The 19,103-nt window shown below is 38.4% G+C and overlaps 1 protein-coding gene across 3 annotated transcripts in view; it reads left to right on the top strand.

Annotated features, from left to right (window-relative positions):
* LARP1B (La ribonucleoprotein 1B) overlaps nucleotides 1-19,103 on the top strand; it is a 126,210-nt gene that overhangs the window by 45,319 nt on the left and 61,788 nt on the right. The window lies entirely within an intron of this gene.

Below are 19,103 nucleotides of genomic sequence, written 5' to 3'. Positions count from 1 at the left end.
CTCAGTTTAGAAAATGTCATAGGACTCAATGGATGTTTTTCCAAAAATAGTATACAGATGGCCAATAAGCACATGAAAGTATGCTCAGCATCATTACCCAACAAGGGAAATACAAATCAAAATCAAATGAGTTAGCACCTCAAACTAATTAGGATGTCTACTTTCAAAATAAAAGGCAAAACAAAATTTGTTGGAGACTGTGTGGAGATATTGAAACCTTGCATTGGTGGTGGAAACATAAAATAGTATAGCTCCTATGGGAAACAATATGGCAGTTACAAAACTAAAGAGCAGCAGTATTCACAATAGCTAAAAAGTGGAAACAACTTAAAATGTCCATTATCAGATGAATGGATAAACAAAGTGATGGTGTATATGTGCAGTGGGATATTATTCAACTTTCAAAAGGAAGAAGGACATCTGTCCCATGCTACTACATCGATAGTCAAGATATGCTAAATGAAATGAGTCACTGAGACATACATGATTCCAGTTATATGAAGTACTAAAGTAGTGAAGTTCACAGAAACAAGAGTGGAGTGGTAGTTATGGGGTGAGGGGAAATGAGGGGCTATTAAATGGAATAGAATTTCAATTTTGCTTAATAAAAAAAGTTTGGTATCTGTTACACAACATGGTGAATATACTTAACACTACAGAACTATACACTTAAGATGGTTAAGATGGTAAATTTTGTTATTTGCTTTTTTTAAACCCCAATTAAAGGTGAAAATTAGAAACCCAGCCACTTATCAAATAAACAGTAAAGAAAAAAACTTTTGTGCATATATTAATATCAGACAGAATAAGGTTACAAAGTAGACTTGAAGACAAAAAGAATTACTAGTGCTAGAGAGTCTTTTAAAATAATGATTAAAAGTGAAGAAATTCATCAGAAAAGTGTAACTTAAAATTTGATGTATTTAATGCAGAATATTCAAATATGTGAAGCAAAAAGTTAATAGAATAAATCTAGTCATAGTGACTTAATTTACCTCCTAAGTAAATAAGGAATGTTCAAGTAATTTAAAAAGAATAATTTGATAAACAACTCTGTACCTAGCAACTGCAGAGTATAGCAAATTTTAAAGCATAATACATAAAACATAATAATGCATAAAACACATTAAAATTAAAATAATTTAGTATTTAACAATAGAAATAAAACACTTTCTGTTTTGTAACAAAGCTATATTTTATAAATAACTCACCAAGGAAGAAATCATAGTGAAAATTAGAAAATCTAAGTCGAATGTTAGCAAAATTTTAACGATGCACCTAGAGAGAGAAGACTCTCTTCAGTGCAGTTCAGTTGCTCAGTCGTGTCCGACTCTCTGCGACCCCATGAATCGCAGCACTCCAGGCCTCCCTGTCCATCACCAACTCCTGGAGTTCACTCAGACCCACGTCCATCGAGTCAGTGATGCCATCCAGCGATCTCATCCTCTGTCGTCCCCTTCTCCTCCTGCCCCCAATCCCTCCCAGCAACAGAGTCTTTTTCATTGAGTCAACTCTTCGCATGAGGTGGCCAAAGTACTGAAGTTTCAGCTTTAGCATCATTCCCTCCAAAGAAATCCCAGGGCTGATCTTCAGAATGGACTGGTTGGATCCCCTTGCAGTCCAAGGGACTCTCAAGAGTCTTCTCCAACACCACAGCTCAAAAGCATCAACTCTCTTTTAGGTAAATGCAAATATTAGGTAAAATGCTTGAAATCAATAAACCAATCACTGTTATTATCTTTTCTGTATAAAAATTTCCCCCCAAGTCGCAAAGCCTTAAAAACTTCTCACACTGCTTGATAGTGGCTGCTGCAAGTGAGTGTGTGTGTGTGTGGTTTGTTTGATTGGTATTCATTCTGAAAGAGGAGCCCTTATACAGCATTTGCTCATTCATTTATACAGCAGATGGGGTGAACAGGAGGATGAGCTAAAGTGTACTATTGTGTTCAAAATTGCTGCTTTTGTGGGGTTTATGTATATTTACTTACATTCCACCAGCTAAGGCAAATCACATGGCTAAGTGTATGGGCTGGAGTTGTATATGCTCAAGTGAGATGGAAGACAATTACATGATCTTTTAATCTAGGAAATCTGGGCTGTGAACAATAATATTAATACAATCTACTATAGCTTTTATAAAGCTAGAGGTAGAAATTTCTCATGAAGTTACAAAAGTTAGCAAAATAAACTTCCATAAGTTCAGTTCAGTTTAGTCACTCAGTCGTGTCCAACTCTGCGACCCATGGACTGTAGCACGCCAGGCCTCCCTGTCCATCACCAACTCCTGGAGTTTATTTAAACATGTCCATTGAGTCAGTGATGTCATCCAACCATCTCATCCTCTGTCGTCCCCTTCTTCTCCCACCTTCAATCTTTCCCAGCATCAGGGTCTTTTCAAATGAGTCAGCTCTTCAAATCAGGTGGCCAAAGTATTGGATTTTCAGGTTCAACATCAGTCCTTCCAATGAACACTCGGGACTGATCTCCTTTAGGATGGACCAGTTGGATCTCCTTGCAGTCCAAGGGACTCTCGAGAGTCTTCTCCAACACCACAGTTCAAAAGCATCAGTACTTTGGTGCTCAGCTTTCTTTATAGTCCAACTCTCACATCCATACGTGACTACTGGAAAAACCATAGCTTTGACTAGACAGGCCTTTGTTGGCAAGGTAATGTCTCTGCTTTTTAATATGCTGTCTAGGCTGGTCATAACTTCCCTGCCAAGGAGTAAGCATCTTTTAATTTCATGGCTGCAGTCACCATCAGCAGTGATTTTAGAGCCCCCTAAAATAAAGTCTGCCACTGTTTCCACTGTTTCTCCATCTATTTGCATGAAGTGATGGGACCGGATGACATAATCTTCGTTTTCTGAATGTTGAGCTTTAAGCCAACTTTTTCATTCTCCTCTTTCACTTTCATCAAGAGGCTCCTTAGTTCTTCTTCACTTTCTGCCATAAGGGTGGTGTTATCTACATATCTGAGGTTATTGATATTTCTCCTGGCAATCTTGATTCCAGCTTGTGCTTCCTCCAGCCCAGCATTTCTCATGATATACTCTGCATATAAGTTAAATAAGCAGGGTGACAATATACAGCCTTGACATACTCTTTTTCCTATTTGGAACCTATTTGGAGAAGGCCATGGCAACCCACTCCAGGATTCTTGCCTGGCAAATCCCATGGACAGAGGAGCATGGTAGGCTGCAATCCATGGGGTCGCTAAGAGTTGGATACGACAGAGCGACTTCACTTTCACTTTTCACTTTCATGCATTGGAGAAGGAAATGGCAACCCACTCCAGTGTTCTTGCCTGGAGAATCCCAGGGATGGGAGAGCCTGGTGGGCTGCCGTCTATAGGGTCGCACAGAGTTGGACACGACTGAAGCGACTTAGCAGCAGTAGCAGCAAGCAGGGTGACAATATACAGCCTTGACGTACTCTTTTTCCTATTTGGAACCAGTCTGTTGTTCCATGTCCAGTTCTAACTGTTGCTTCCTGACCGGCATACAGATTTCTCAAGAGGTAGGTCGGGTGGTCTGGTATTCCTATCTCTTTCAGAATTTTCCACAGGTTATTGTGATCCACACAAAGGCTTTGGCATAGTCAATAAAGCAGAAATAGATGTTTTTCTGGAACTCTCTTGTTTTTCCAGTGATGCAGTGGATGTTGGCAATTTGACCTCTGGTTCCTCTGCCTTTTCTAAAACCAGCTTGAACATCTGGAAGTTCACGTATTGTTGAAGCCTGGCTTGGAGAATTTTGAGCATTACTTTACTAGGGTGAAACTTCCATAAAAGTATATGGAAAGAAATAATTAGATCTAAAAGAGATTTTAGTCATACAATTATTTCAGAAGACTAAGATTACACTTAGGAAGACAATATAGAGGAAAATGTACATTTTTAGCTGCAGTGAAAGTGGGGGTGTACTTACTGATTATGGATAAATTTTTATTTTTAAAAGTACTTCAGATCTATAATTTGAACATTTAAGTTCAAGGGAAATTTTCTAGAAAATATGTAAATTAACAAAACTGACTAGAAAAGAATATAAGTTGCTAAAGACCATTTTAAATAATCTTCAAACTCTGATTTAACTTAGGTTTATTAGCAAGTTCTTCTAAAATTGAAATAATTTCAGCCATACACAGTTTCCAGTGACTGATAGTAAATATTCAAATATTTGTTGAATAGCTGAGGTGAAAAGAGGAAATATTTGATTCATTTTATGAAAAGAACATAACCTTTATACTAACGCCTGAAGAGAATATGAATGAGAAATTCATGAAAATACAAATGATGGTCTTTTAAGATTTTATTTTATGATAATATGAAACAACTGTGAAAGAATTTATATATTTTCTATGGCAGCCATGACACATTACTATGAATTTGGCAGCTATAAAACAACATGAGTTTATCATTTAATTTTATAAATCAGAAGTCTGAGCTCAGCCAGTTTCTCTACTCTGAGCCTACAAGAAAAATCCTGGGCTCTTATCTGTACTTTTATGTGAGAAATTACTTCCAAGTTCATTCAGATCGTTTGAATGAATTCAGTTCTTTGTGATTCCATGTAGAGTTGTTCAATTCAGTCGCTCAGTCATGTCCGACTCTTCGTGACCCCATGAATCGCAGCACGCCAGGCCTCCCTGTTCATCACCATCTCCCGGAGTTCACTCAGACTCAAGTCCATCGAGTCAGTGATGCCATCCAGCCAGCTCATCCTTGGTAGTCCCTTCTCCTCCTGCCCTCAATCCCTCCCAGCATCACAGTCTTTTCCAGTGAGTCAACTCCTCACATGAGGTGGCCAAAGTACTGGAGTTTCAGCTTTAGCGTCATTCCCTCCAAAGAAATCCCAGGGTTGATCTCCTTCAGAATGGACTGGTTGGATCTCCTTGCCGTCCAAGGGACTCTCAAGAGTCTTCTCCAACACCACAGTTCAGAAGCATCAATTCTTCGGCGCTCAGCCTTCTTCATAGTCCAACTCTCACATTCATACATGACCACAGGAAAAACCATAGCCTTGACTAGACGGATCTTAGTCAGCAAAGTAATGTCTCTGCTTTTGAATATCCTATCTAGGTTGGTCATAACTTTTCTTCCAAGGAGTAAGCGTCTTTTAATTTCATGGCTGCAGTAGAGTTGAGGGCCTTCATTTCCATTTTGGCAGACTGGTGCCTTTCAACTTCCTTCGACCCCCTGTGTTCTTGGTCAGATTGCACTGTCACTCTAAATCAGCAGCAATTGGTGGAACCCTACTTTGAATCTTTCTTGCCACATCTCTTTTGCCTGTAGTTGGAGAAAGTTTTCTGCATAATAAGATCACTCAGAAAATCTCAGTTACATCTGCAAAGTCCTTTTTGCCATGTATGCAATGTAATTACATGTTGTGGAGATTGGGATCTGTAAATCTGTGAGAGACCCTTCTGCCTAGTATAAGGTAGAGCTTTAGAAGGATGCATCACACTTTTAAGGAGAGCATTATAATACTTTTTAAGTTTTTAGTGAAGACACAAATGAGAGAAATAGCACAGTTCTTGTTTGAGAAATCAGTGTGATGAAGGTGGTTTTCCCCAAATGGATTGAAAGGTCAATTACATTCCAATAAATATTTCAACAGTGTTTTTTTTTTAAGGAATTTTATAAACTGATTCTAAAATTTATATGGAAATGTAAGGGACAGGAAACTCATCACACTCCTAAAAGCGAGGCAACTTGTTTTTATTAAATTAAAGGTACAATTTATTAAAGATATGAGACAGACTAGGAATGGAATAGGAAGTACAGAAACAATTGGATTCATCTGTGCACACTTGGCAAATGACATGATTATGTATCAGAGAGCTCTGATTTTTAATAAATAGTGCTGGAAAAGTTGTTGGTGAAAAAGTGAAATTACAGACTAATGGCTTACAGTGTCATTCATATCTATGTCAGTGAAGGGCAAAAACATTATTAGTGGATAACAGTAAAATGTCTTAATGCACTCAGGTAGGGAAAAGTTTCTTGAATGGACACAAAAATCACAATCTTAAATGATAAGATTGGTAAATTTAAAAACAGAATTTTTCATTAAACATCAAAGAGAGGGCATACATAATCCACAAAGTGAAGAAGAGATGGTTCTCATTCATGATTTGATAGGTATAAAACAAATGTATACAGAAGTTAAAAAAAAACAACACTGAAAGAGTCAGTAAAAACTAGTTATGAGACATGAACAAATGTTTCACAAAAGAGGAAGTCCAAGTAATTGAAATCATGAAAAGGTCTTCAAAGTTATTAGTAAAGAAGATGCAAATTAAAATTTCATTGTAAAAAAGCACATTAGCAAAGTTTAAACATTAGGCAGAAGTGTTTGGGAGTATTTAGAAGGAGAACTTCATTAATCCGTCTGTGATAACGCCAAAGGTACTATGCTTACCATCTCAATATGCTCTTGCGTTGCATTGTTCAAATGTCATAGCTGTTATAACCACATGTGGTTATTGAGTCCTCAAAATGTGGATAGTCTAAAATGAGATGTGCTTTAAATGTATAGTTTAAAGACTTAGTAAGAAAAAAGAATGTAAAAAAATCTCAATTTTTAAAATAATCACATTGAAATGATAATAAATTTGGTTAAGTAAAATAGTAAAATATTGCTCTTTTAAAAAACCTTTTTTAAAACTGTTTTTAAAACTTTATTGAAGCTGTAGCACACAGCGCACTAGATCTTCGTTCCCCAACCAGGGATTGAACCTGTGTCCCCTGAATTGGATGTATGGAATCTTAACCACTGGACAGCCAGGGAAGTCCCTAAAAAACCTTTTTAATGTAGCTACTGGAAAATTTTAAATTGTGATTTTTTGATATGTATGTATTGAACAGTACTTCTCTAGCAGAACCCAAGAAATGTTCATCAGGAACAATATATAACAGTATAGCAAAATTATTCATTATATTCACAAACTGGAAATAACCAAAATGTCCAACAGCAATTGACTGGATGTGTTGTGGTACAGTAAACAATGTGATACCATATAGTAGTAAAAATGAGTGACAGGTAGTACACATCTTTGTTAATCTAGAAAACAATGCTGAGTACAAGAAGTTAAGTACAGTTGCTTACAGACTATGATTCCATAAAGCTCTTGAGAACAAGTCAATTCAAAGATGCATTTTTTAGAAACATGTACAAGCATACATATAATATAAAGAAAAAGTCTGGAATAATGATCATATAAGTCAGAATCTGAGTTGTTTCTGCGAGGAATAAAATACACAGGGTTTCCAATGTACTAACAGTGTTATGTTTCTAGTAGCTTTTACATACTAGTTTTCTAAACAAGTTGCGTACGTACATATAACACATTTTCTTATGTGGCATATTTTATGACAATGCAAAGAACAGGCTGGTAGGAATGGGAATGTGTGGGACAAGAAGAGGTAAGCCAAAGATGAGTTATTTACTTCTTGGAGCTTCAAGGTTGTTCTTGGGCTAAAATCAAGGTTAGGTTGGCCCTCCCCCCGCTTTTTTTAAACTTAATTTTTATTTGAAGTATAGTTGATTTACAGTGTTGTGTTATTTTCAGGTGTAATGTTGAACCTGTTCTCGTTTTTTGTTTACAACTATTTGTATTCCTGTTCAGCAGTCTCCTTTGGGTGGTGGTGTAAAGCGATATGTTGTTGAAGGCTTTATTAACAGAGGACTTAAAGATAGGGCTTTCTTTGAAGAAACAGGCTGCTGGGCTTCTGCATCTTGTCACTCATATTGCTGGCTGGCTTCTGGGCTTGTGAGGGTAAAGAGTTGTCCAGTCTACTGTCTCTCATGATACCTCTCCCTAATGAGAAATCTTGAGTTTGAAACTGCAGAACAAAGGAGAGAAACCATCACAACCTGTTCTTCAGTCATTATACCCTCTGTCCAAGTTGCTTGTGTGGAAACCTAAACATGCTCATGCCTTTTTTTCTAGCATTTCAGGAAGAATCTTCAAATTAGAAGCTTTTGAATTATACTGGTCAGTCAGTCAGTCTCATCTTTAGGCTTACAGCATTTGCTGTTGTGCAGTATGTCAGTTTTGCCCAGTACTTCTTCGAGGATTATGTGAAGTTAACACAGGTCTTTGTGTCAGTTTCCAGAGTTCTCCTTGGCTTTCCTGCCTTTGTATTGTATGACAGAACATACTTAGTTTTGCTGGATGACTGAGACCATCAGCAGGCTCATTGCTGAGAGGGTAGATTGGACATAGGCTCTCTTCTGCTTTGACCTATTCTGAGTGTGTGGAGCCTAAAGCCTTGGGAGACCTGATGGCTGTTACTCTGTAGATTACTTTGCTGTCTTCTGTTGCATTTCCCTTACAAATACAGGCAGCTCTTTGTATTCGTTGCACATGGTGAGAGGAACTTCAGTTGTGGTGAAGTCTTTGGTATATAGCTGGAAGTGGTGTACAAATTCACCAGGAGATGCCCCATCATCACTTGGCAGACAGAAACATGACATCATCTTGACTAGGCAAGCCAAGAGTCACCACCACCATTTGAGCTGTTCCTCTTCTCACTAGAGAAGGACACCAACTTGGGAACCTCTCTGCCAAAAGCTGGGGACTGTTCTTGACCAGGAGTCAACTTGTGTGCAAGTTTCACTGTGTGCAATTCGGGACCAAAAATTAACTTCTCTGACCTTCAAATGGGGATCATTCTATTTTTTTTTTTTACCCCAGATGAGGATCATTCTCGTCTTCTTTACCTCAATGGGTTTTAAAGACTTAAAAGAATATATTTTGTTTATTTATTTATTTGGCTGTATCATGTCTTAGTTGAGGCAGGTGAACTCTTAAGTTGCATCATGTGGGATCTAGTTCTCTGACATGGGACCCTTGAATTGGGACTGCAGAATCTTAGCACCTGGATCACCAGGGAAATTGCTTTTAAGACTTTTGAAAACTGAAAGACTGAGCATGTGTGACAAAGAACAAAGGCCATATGGTTATGTGGAGGAATAATGATACAAATGGAGGTAAGATCAGGAATTTAAAGACAATGCCGAAACTTCAGGCATTACATAGAAATTGTGACATCAAAGTACAGTCTGTAGAGGTCTTCCCCTCTACAAGGCACTGTGAAAGTGAAAGTGTTAGTCACTCAGCCATGTCTGACTCTTTGCAAGTCCATGGACTGTAGCCCTACAGACTCCTCTGTCCATGGAGTTTTCCAGGCAAGAATACTGGAGTGGGTTGCCAATTCCTCCTGCAGGGGATCTACTTGACCCAGGGTAGATTGGGTAGATCGGGTCTCCTGCATTGCAGGCAGATTCTGAGCCACCAGGGAAGTACTATAGGGTCTGATATTTTCATAATTAGTCCTTTTGTGTTGTGTATTTTAAAATGCAAAACTCTTTTAATTCTTCCTCCTAATATCTTTCTCTGAAAGACTTCCTCAAATTTCCTTTCAACATGAGGCCTCATATCAACTATAGTCATTCTCTCTTTAGAAATGGTTTTGATTTGACTTCTCCCTGCTGAAGAGACAAGTGAAATAAACCTAATTTTTAATTCCAGCCACTGTTTAATTCCAGCCAAAGCCCCTGCACAAGTCAGATCCTTATTTTAATACACATACTTCAAATATGTTTTGGGTTTGAGTTCAGTCGCTCAGTCGTGTCTGACTCTTTGCAACCCCATGGACTGGAGCATGCCAGGCCTCCTTGTCCATCACCAACTCCCAGAATTTACTCAAACTCATGTCCATTGAGTCAGTGATGCCATCCAGCCATCTCATCCTCTGTTGTCCCCTTCTCCTCCTGCCTTCAATCATTCCCAGCATCACAGTCTTTTCCATCAAGTCAGTTCTTCACATCAGGTGGCTAAAGTATTGGAGTTTCAGCTTCAGCATCAGTCCTTCCAATGAATATTCAGGACTGATTTCCTTTAGGGATGGACTGATTGGATCTCCTTACAGTCCAAGGGACTCTCAAGAGTCTTCTCCAACATCACAGTTCAAAATCATCAATTCTTCAGCACTCAGCCTTCTTTACAGTCCAACTCTCACATCCATACATGACTGCTGGAAAAACCATAGCTTTGACTAGATGGACTTTGTTGGCAAAGTAATGTCTCTGCTTTTTAACATGGTGTGTAGGTTGGTCATAACTTTTCTTCCAAGGAACAAGCATCTTTTAATTTCACGGCTACAGTCACCATCTGCAGTGATTTTGGAGCCCCCGACAATAAAGTCTCTCACTGCTTCCATTGTTTCCCCATCTATTTGCCAAGAAGTGATGGGACTAGATGCCATGAACTCAGTTTTCTGAGTGTGGAGTTTTAAACCAACTTTTTCACTCTCCTCTTTCACTTTCATCAAGAGGCTCTTTAGTTCTTCTTCACTTTCTGCCATAACAGTGGTGTCATCTGCATATCTGAGGTTATTGATATTTCTCCTGGCAGTCTTGATTCCAGCTTGTGCTTCATCCTGTCCAGCATTTCTCATGATGTATTCTGCATGTAAGTTAAATAAGCAGAGTGAAAATATACAGCCTTGGTACAGTATGGTAGCTTTGTTTTAAGTTAACTCTTTGTCAGGAATTCATTAACATATGTTTGAGTGCCTGCTATGTGTTGAGGGCTAGAAATGTGGTATTTCAGGATGGTGACATTGGTGAAAGTGTAGATGGAGATAATTAATCCCGAAAATTTAGATAATAACTGCCATGATTGACTGTTGAATTTAGTTATGAGTTGCTTCATAAATAGGAAATAAGAAACTTGCTGAGTTATTGCAGTGGAACAGTTAAGGGAAAAGCCTGAATGAAGAAATGACAAGTGGAAGAATGTAGTACATTCAGATATATGTAAGTATTGAATATTAGCAATATAATATGAATATTGAAACTTGGTAATATATTGGAGAAATGGCAGTTCCTAAAAGTTGTTGAGTCCAAGCTTGCTCAGCTCGCCCCACAACAGGCCAATAAATCCCCGAGACATGCTGAGGCAAGGAATACTATTTAGAAAGTAAGCTGACAGAGAAAATGACAGACTAATGTCTCAAAGTAAGCATCTTGTTTACTGGATCTGGATGCCAGGTTCTTTTATAGAGTCAGAAAGAGAAGCAATGAGGAACTAAAGTCAAAAGGCAGAATAGGGAGGGAGAGGCAGTGAGGAAGTAAAGAGTCTTCAGTCTTGCAAAACATCTCCTGGAAGGGTCAGCCTTTGGAAGGGGTGTTAATCTCTTCTTTTTGTTGTAGCTATTCACAGGTGGGCAGGGGAGACTATCTCTGTATGAGCTGAACAAAGGCTCTTTAGTTTAACAGCCAGGCAGTGGGACAGGGTCCTCTGAGGCAGGCCATTTTATGTATGATTGTAGTAACAAAAGAAACAAAATGCAAGTCAAAGAAGCAGAATTGGGTTTTCCCTGCAACAAAGGGAGATAAAGAGTCAAAGTTGTGTGTATTTGTGTATTAATATATTTTTAAAGATTGGAAAGCACTGGAACATTTTATATGGTTATCGGAATGGTCCAGTGGAATGGGAGAGTTGAGGATATAAAAGGAAATAGAAAATGGAGTTAAATTCTTGAGGTTGTGAAACTGAATAAGATTCAGAGCATATGGATCAGAATTCGTCAGCCTTGGCCCTGTTGACATTTGGAACAAGATAATTCTTTCATGGAAGCTGTCTTGTGCAACAAAGAATGGTTAGCATCATCCCTGGCCTTTACCCACTAGATACCAGAAGTATCCCACCCCCATGACAATTTTAAAAAAATGTACCTTGAAGAGAGTTATGTGCACAAAATCACCTCTAGTTGAGAATAATTGATATAGAAGTATTGGTCTTTTAAAGAAAGGCTTTGGTTTCTTTACCTGGAGGAAAGAAATAGAACATGAGTGTGTAGATGGGTTTGTAGATTAGTTGGTAATAAAAGTAATTTTCTTCTCATGATTTTACCCTTCTCAATGAAATGAGTCAGGGTTATGTGGTTGGTCAAAGGGTCGAGAGTGACAAAGTTAAAAAGTCATTTTTGTAGAACGGGAGAAAAAGGTTCTTAGAAAAATCAAAGATTCCTGGTGAGCAGTTAGGGGGCGGGGCTAAGACTATTTCTTTTGCAGAAATTTTACTAGAGAGGCTTTAGACCAAAGAGACCAGACAGGAAAATGGAGGGCAGTACCAAGATACTTCTTGATTTAATTCTAAAAATGGTAGATAAGATCCTGTCTTGATCTTACTTGGTCACGAGCATTTAAAGCTGTTAACTTCTTGAAACTTTTTGACTTTCCCATTACACCACATTTTCTTGCTTTTCCTTCTACTTCTGTAGCCATTCTTTTTTCAGTCAGATTTACAGTTATCTTCCATCTGTTCCTTAATTTTCAGCAATTTCTAGGTTTATGACTTAAGCCCTCTATATTCTTACTGTTAACTGCTCTCCCTAAGCACTGTTTCTACTCAGGACTCTATTACCACTGTTTTTTTAAATCCCAACTCTTTTATATCTAAATTAGATTTTGACCCTGAATTTCAGATACAATGGATCTAGCTGTTTCCTGGGACATTTTCATCATATTTATTGTATAGTTCTTTAAAAAACAACATGCCCCAAACCAAGTTTCTCCATTCAGAACCTGCTTCTTTGTTCCTTTTCCTCTTCCAACTTAACAGAAGTCCCCAGTTGATTTATGATTCCCATCTTGGTGATTGGATCTGCAGCCCCTGAATATTGATTGGCATGGGTATATCCCTGTTGCCTCACATTAGTCAGTAGTCTTGTTTATATTACTCTCAAATTTCATGAATTCTTCCATATTTCCGGCTTCATCTTACTGTTCTTTTCTCTGTACACTGAAGTGCTTGAAGTTTTCCAAAGATACTCTTCTCATCTTTAAGCTTTTACATGTGTTTCTCCAAACCCTTGAAATGCTTTTGCCTCCATCATCTTTGCTACACAAACTCCTAGTCGTGTTTCAGACTTAGTTAGACAAAAAAAATAAGGGTATGCTCATTTCACAGATTGAAAATGAGATCCCAGAGAAAAGAAACTGAGCTCAGAAATGAGCATATACTCAGAGGAAATGTAGTAAATCAGATGAACTCAGTTTTAAAATTCACATCCTCATCAGCATGAGACTGTAGAGAAACCCTAAGATTCACCCAAGTTAGGAAGTAAAGTAGGAGACTGGGGTACATCTTAAATGTACCACTCAACTGAGGAGTAAAGAGAAGAAGCTGTAAGAAAAATTGCATGTTTTTGTCTTGATTCTGAATGGAGGCAGGTAGGAAGTAACCACTTGATGGTCAGACATTGTAGATTTGCAGCTCAAATTCATAATATAGCTCTGTCTGAAAAAACTAGAGCTAAGAATATAAAGTAGTTCTAGACTGTTAATCATCACAGGTGTCTGACATAAGTATGCCTATATCCTCTCTGGAGGAACTTATTTCAGAGGTTGGCAAACTCTTCTGTACTGGGCTGGGTAGTAAGTATTTTCTGCCTTTCAGGCTACTTAGGATTTCGGTTCTCTGTAGCATGTACTTTGCTTCATGTTTTTTTGTTTTGTTTTTAAATGTAGCCATTTATTGTAAAAACTGTTTTTAGCTAGAGGGCTCTACATAAAACAGACTACAGGCCAAATTTGTCCCATTGATGTAGAATGACTTCATTCTAATATTATTAGAATGTAATATTCCTCCAAATATTGCCATAAGTATTTTCTAGGAAAATTAAGTGATCAAAGAAAAAAAATGGCTAAGCAGGCAAGGAAATAAGTTAGCAAGTGTATTATTGTAGCTGAAATGACAGCAGAAAGAGACCCATAGGTCCTTTGAATGCTGCAATTATCAAAGCACAGAAGAGTCACAGAATATAAATGTTTACATGGTTTAATTAACGAATGATGCCTGGCGTGCTGCAGTTCATGGGGTCGCAAATAGTCGGACATGACTGAGCAACTGAACTGAACTGAGGTTCAAAATATGTGAAGGGGAAAATTAACAGTTCAGATTTGAAAAAAAGGAACAAAGCTCCTTTAAGAAGTAAAAGTTTATTTGAAGTTAAGAATTCAATGGTTGGGTTTAATAGCAGGTGAGACAAAGTTGATGAACACTGAGGATTTGTAAATTGAAAGAGAGGTCAGAAGAAATCACCCAGGATAAAGCACAGAGTGAAAGGGAATGTATGAAAGAGCTTCAGGAATTGGGGATAGAATGTACAGATGTAATTAGAGTTCCAGAAAAAGCAGGGAAAGAAGGGGAAGAGGCAATACATGAAGAGAGATCAGTACAGTTCAGTCACTCAGTCGTGAAACTGCACCATGCCAGGCCTCCCTGTCCATCACCAATTCCCAGAGTCCACCCAAACCCATGTCCATCGAGTCGGTGATGCCACCCAACCATCTCATCCTCTGTCGTCTCCTTTTCCTCCTGCCCTCAATCTTTCCCAGCATCAGGGTCTTATCAAATGAATCAGCTCTTCGCATCAGGGGGCCAAAGTATTGGAGTATCAGCTTTAGCATCAGTCCCTCCAATGAACACCCAGGACTTATCTCCTTTAGGATGGACCGGTTGGATCTCCTTGCAGTCCAAGGGACTCTCAAGAGTCTTCTCCAACACCACAGTTCAAAAGCATCAATTCTTTGGTGCTCATCTTTCTTTATGGTCCAACTCTTACATCCACACATGACTGCTGGAAAAACCATAGCATTGTTGAGACAGACCTTTGTTGACAAAGTAATGTCTCTGCTTTATATATGCTGTGTAGGTTGGTCATAACTTCCCTTCCAAGAAGTAAGCATCTTTTAGTTTCATGGCTGCAGTCACCATCAGCAGTGATTTTGGAGGCCCCCCAAAATAAAGTCTCTCACTGTTTCCATTGTTTCCCCATCTATATGCCAAGAAGTGATGCGACCAGATGCCATGATCTTAGTTTTCTGAATGTTGAGCTTTAAGCCAACTTTTTCACTCTCCTCTTTCACTTTCATCAAGAGGCTTTTTGGCTCCTCTTCACTTTCCGCCATAAGGGTAGTGTCATCTGCATATCTGAGGCTGTTGATATTTCTCCCAGCAATCTTGATTCCAGCTTGTGTTCATTCAGCCCAGTGTTTCTCATGATGTACTCTGCATAGAAGTTAAATAAGCAGGGTGACAATATACAGTCTTGACGTACTCCTTTCCCGATTTGGAACCAGTCTGTTGTTCCATGTCCAGTTCTAACTGTTGCTTCCTGACCTACATACAGATTTCTTAGGAGGCAGGTCAGGTGGTCTGGTATTCCCATCTCTTTCAGAATGGTTCCACAGTTTGTTGTGATCCACACAGTCAAAGGCTTTGGTGTAGTCGATAAAGCAGAAGTAGATGTTTTTCTGGAACTCTCTTGCTTTTTCTATGATCCAACGGATGTTGGTAATTTGGTCTCTGGTTACTCTGTCTTTTCTAAATCCAACTTGAACATCTGTAAGTTCACGTTTCACGTTGAACTTTGAAGTGTTGAAGCCTGGCTTGGAGAATTTTTAGCATTACTTTGCTAGTGTGTGAGATGAGTGCAATTGTGCGGTAGTTTGAGCATTCTTTGGCATTGCCTTTCTTTGGGATTGGAATGAAAACTGACCTTTTCCAGTCCTGTGGCCACTGCTGAGTTGTCCAAATTTGCTGGCATATTGAGTGCAGCACTTTCACAGTATCATCTTTTAGGATTTGAAATATCTCAACTGGAATTCCATCACCTCCACTAGCTTTGTTCATAGTGATGCTTCCTAAGGCCCACTTGACTTCGCATTCCAGGATGTCTGGCTCTAGGTGAGTGATCATACCATCATGATCATCTGGGTCATGAAGATCTTTTTTGTATAGTTCTTCTGTGTATCCTTGCCACCTCTTCTTAATATCTTCTGCTTCTGCTTCTGTTGGGTCCATATCATTTCTGTCCTTTATTGTGTCCATCTTTGCCTGAAATGTTACCTTTGTGTCTCTAATTTTCTTGAAGAGCTCTTTAGTCTTTTCCATTCTATTGTTTTCCTCTATTTCTTTGCATTGCTCACTGAGAAAGGCTTTCTTATCTTTCCTTGCTATTCTTTGGAACTCTGCATTCGGGTGGGTATAGCTTTCCTTTTCTCCTTCGCCTTTTCACTTCTCTTCTATTTGCAGCTATTTGAAAGGCTCCCTCAGACAAACATTTTGCCTCTTTGCATTTCTTTTCCTTGAGGATAGTCTTGATCCCTCTCTCCTGTACAGTGTCATGAACCTCTGTCCATAGCTCTTCAGGTACTCTGTCTAACAGATCTAATCACTTGAATCTATTTGTTGCTTCTACTGCATAATCGTAAGGGATTTGATTTAGGTCATACCCGAATGGCCTAGCGGTTTTCTCCACTTTCTTCAATTTAAGTCTGAATTTGGCAATAAGGAGTTCATGGTCTGTGCCACAGTCAGCTCCCAGTCTTGTTTTTGCTGACTGTATGAAGCTTCTCCATCTTCTGCTGCAAAGAATATAATCAATCTGATTTCTGTATTGACCATGTGGTGATGTCCATGTGTAGAGTCTTCTCTTGTGTTGTTGGAAGAGGGTATTTGCTGTGACCAGTGTGTTCTATTAGCCTTTGCCCTGCTTCATTTTTGTTGTAGTCTTACTTTTTTAGGTGCAGTTCCCTATCTCGTCACTCATTAAGATCATCTTTTCCTTTAGTGCCTCAAACATAACTCTGTGATAGTTATTTTTAAGTCCGTATTGTAAAATCCAACATTTGAAATATCTGGAAGACAATTTCTATTGACTGTTATTTTCTGGACTGTGTGTTACAATTGTCTGTTTTATTTTACATTTTAAATATTAAATGAGAAATGTCTTTTTACTAGACATTATAGATATTATCTGTTTATACTGTAGAGATTATAGATTGTTATCTTCTCTGAGGAATGTTGATTCTTTTTTCTTATTGGTTGCCCAACTTAAAATTTTTTTGGCTTGATTTTACTCTTTGTTGGGTCAGATCTTTGAAAAACCTCTAACTTGATAGAATTTAACCTGTAAACTCTGTGCCCCCTCAAAATCTTGTCAAGTATTGGGTTACACCTCTGCTAGAGAATCTAGAGTAAGTCTTAGTGTAGGGTGTGAGCCTTACTCTATAGCATGGCCTAATTTTAAGGTTATCTCAGCTGGATCCCTTGCATGTTGATGAGTAGTTAACAAGGGTCTCCATTCTCAACTGGGTTTATATGTCATCATCTTCCAACACTCAGTTCAGTTCAATTGCTCAGTCGTGTCCGACTCTTTGCGACCCCATGAATTGCAGCACACCAGGCCTCCCTGTCCATCACCAACTCCCGGAGTTCACTCAAACTCAAGTCCATCGAGTCAGTGATGCCAGCCAGCCATCTCATTCTCTGTCGTCCCCTTCTCCTCCTGCCCCCAATCCCTCCCAGCATCAGAGTCTTTTCCAATGAGTCAGCTCTTCGCATGAGGTAGCCAAAGAACTGGAGTTTCAGCTTTAGCATCATTCCTTCCATAGAACACCCAGGGCTGATCTCCTTTTCCAACTCTATTGGCCTTTATTATATGTCTTTAGCTCAGTTTCACTGCAGCCACTTTTGGCTGCGTCTTAGGGAGTCTTATATTGGTTTTCAGTTATTTTCATTGGGAGAAATAGGCTTGTATCAGCTCCTCTATCATATGAAGAAGCAGAAGATCATAACTCTTACATCATAAAGTTAGTCTGACAGAATTCAGTCTTTGTAAAGAATAGTGCAATAGGAACTCAGATACTATAGGTAGTGCTAGATTAAATTGTTACAACCATCTTTTTTTTCCCCTTTTGTCCTGGTTTTGAACTTTATCTAAATGTTACCATACAGTATACTTTTTTTTAGCTTTTTATTGGAGTATAGTTAATTAACAATATTGTGATAGTTTCAGGTGGACAGCAAAAGGACTCTGCCATACATATTCAAGTATCCTTTCTTCCCCAAGTTCCCCTCTCACGCATGCTGCCACGTAGCATTGAGCATAGTTCCTTGTCCTATGCAGTAGGTCCTTGTTGATTATCCATTTAAAATAGAGCAGTGTGTAGATGCCCATCCCAAACTCCCTAACTGTCCCTTCCCCTGTCCTTCACCCTGTCCTTCATTTGTTCGTTCATTACAGATATCTGAGTACCTGTGAGGTGTCAGGTATACTGGTAGGCACTTGTATACAGTGTTGAGTTAAATAAAAAGTTCCTGCTGCCATGGCATTTACAGGCCCAAGGTCCTTTATGTTTCCCCTGTTTGTTGAACTTGGACTAGGAACCTCTTTTGTATGTTCAGTTTAAGGTATAGATTAGTCAGCCCTACAACTGACTCATATCTTGCCTTTTCCTGGGACTCTGCTTGATTTCCTTAACAGGTTTCTGTGGCAGAGAAATGTTTTTACAACTGCTGAAACAGTGGTTGAAAAGTTTTGCCCCCTTTTAACTTCTATCAAAGTTTTCATCCCTTGATGCAGGCAAGAGCTTAGTCTTGGTTTTTAGGCAGTATTTGGAAATGTACAAAATCAGAATAGATAGTCCAGCTAGCAAAGGTAGCCAGTTGACTTGAAGCAGGAAAACGGAGAAAAGAGAGGTGAGGACAGAAAGTAGCCACTGGTGCTGGAAATGGGTGAACTATCTCTTAAGAAATGTTAAAATCTTGTGATTATTGCTAAGAACAATGATAATGAAAATCTTGTGTTTTAAAAAAGTGGATTGAAGAATGACCAAGAACACTAAAATAATATATGTCAATAAATGAAAAGCAAATCAGTTTCTAAAATATCTCCTTCAAAGATAATGTTAAAGCTAGCTGTTACAATGAAATATGTAGTTTATGAAATTCTAAATAAAAATTCTAACCTATTCCTTCTTTGATGGAATTCCAGTGATGTGTAACACAGATGTACTTTTTAATATCTTGATAAAAGATAATTTATGAAAAATATACACATGTATACCCGTGGCGGATTCATGTTGATGTATGGCAAAACCAATACGATATTGTAAAGTAATTAGTCTCCAATTAAAATAAATAAATTTATATTAAAAAATAAATTAAATGGGAGATTTAAAAAAAGGAAGATATAGTTTGTAATTTTTAAATGACTTTCTTGAGTAAAGAAAAGAAAAGTT

This window comes from Ovis aries, chromosome 17 (genome assembly GCF_016772045.2).
Source record: "Ovis aries strain OAR_USU_Benz2616 breed Rambouillet chromosome 17, ARS-UI_Ramb_v3.0, whole genome shotgun sequence".
In the NCBI taxonomy this organism is placed as follows: Eukaryota; Metazoa; Chordata; class Mammalia; order Artiodactyla; family Bovidae; genus Ovis; species Ovis aries.
The sequence above is the reverse complement of the archived record's forward strand: the minus strand, read 5'-3'. Positions and strand labels throughout refer to the sequence as shown.